Raw genomic sequence first — 1,603 nt, 5'->3', positions numbered from 1 at the left:
AGGAATGAGTGGGTGGCTCACATTGTCAGAACACAAAGTTCCTGGGGTGTCAGGGGCAGCTCACAGCTGTACTCAGGGGGGCCTGGTGCAGCTATGCTCCCCCTTCCCTCAAGAGTGGCTTTCAGGACATGGCAGCGCCTTTCAAGCTGGACTGCTTGCTGCGGGGAGGGGATGGGATTTGCCCAGAGAGCGTGGTAAATGTGCAGCTGTTAACGCGACTGTTCCTCCAAAAGCAACCTTACCCAGCCAAGTTTGTTATCTGCAGATAGAGATTTTCAAGGCCAAGCCCTTTCATGGAAAGGTCCCTCCATCCAAAAAAATCTCTGTCCAGCTGCTGTCTTATGCTTGAAATTCCTCTAGTGGGGAAACCACAGCTCTTAATTTCACGAGTTCAGATAAACGGTAGAAGGCACAGGGCCCCGGAGTGGAGGACATGGCTAATCAGCAGATTCCTCACCCAAAGCAAGTGCTGAGTGAAAGAATGAGGGAGGAGGCAACACTCGGCACCTTTTGAAAGTTATTTGTACTGCGATGAGGCAAGTACCGTAAGCCCAACGATAGGCCTGGCTAGTCCAGCTGCTTCCTCTTCGGCAGCAGCTGTACGAAGACTTCTCTACCTTTGCCTTTTGTTTCTTTTTTTTTTTAATATATTTTATTGATTTTTAACAGAGAGGAAGGGAGAGAGATAGCTAGAAACATCGATGAGAGAGAAACATCGATCAGCTGCCTCCTGCACATGCCCCAATGGGGAAGTGCCCGCAACCCAGGTACATGCCCTTGACCGGAATCGAACCTGGGACCTTTTAGTCCACAGGCCGACGCTCTATCCTCTGAGCCAAACCGGTTTCGGCGCCTTTTGTTTCACTGTTCTCTTTTTTGTTGTTGTTAATGCTCATCTGAGGATATTTTTCCATTGATTTTTAGAGAGTGGAAGGGAGGGGCAGAGACACAGAGAGACACATCAGTTGGTTGCCTCCAATTGACGGGGTGGTGTCATGCCTTCGCTCCGAGACCAGTACAAAGGCTGGTGCTCTAGTCACTGAGCCAAACCAGTTATGGCTCCCTTTTCTCTTTAAAATGCACCCACCCTTCTCACCTCCTTGCACCCATCCCTGCAACCCCTTAAAGGACTTTGAGGCCTCAGCTGATGGCTGCCTCCCAGGGTTGCCCTGATTTGGTGGCACGGCTGTCATCTCTGAACTTTTCTTTTTTTAAAAAAATATATATTTTATTGATATTTTACAGAGAGGAAAGGAGAGGGATAGAAAGTTAGAAACATTGATGAGAGAGAAACATCGATCAGCTGCCTCCTGCACACCCCCTACTGGGTATGTGCACACAACCAAGGTACATGCCCTTGACCAGAATCGAACCTGGGACCCTTCAGTCTGCAGGCCGATGCTCTATCCACTGAGCCAAACCGGTTAGGGCTGAACTTCTTTTCTGACACGTTTATTCCTTTCACTCTGAGCAACGTTGATGTAAGTCCCTTTCCTGTTAGACTAGGTTCCTTGACAGCAAAGACTGAGTTTTTGGCATCTTTATTTGACTAACACAAAACTGAGGCCATTGTTGAGTGAACTAAATATGAAAGAGACTCGTT

This window comes from Myotis davidii, unplaced genomic scaffold (assembly GCF_000327345.1).
Source record: "Myotis davidii unplaced genomic scaffold, ASM32734v1 scaffold363, whole genome shotgun sequence".
NCBI lineage: Eukaryota > Metazoa > Chordata > Mammalia > Chiroptera > Vespertilionidae > Myotis > Myotis davidii.
Note: the sequence above shows the minus strand (reverse complement) of the source record.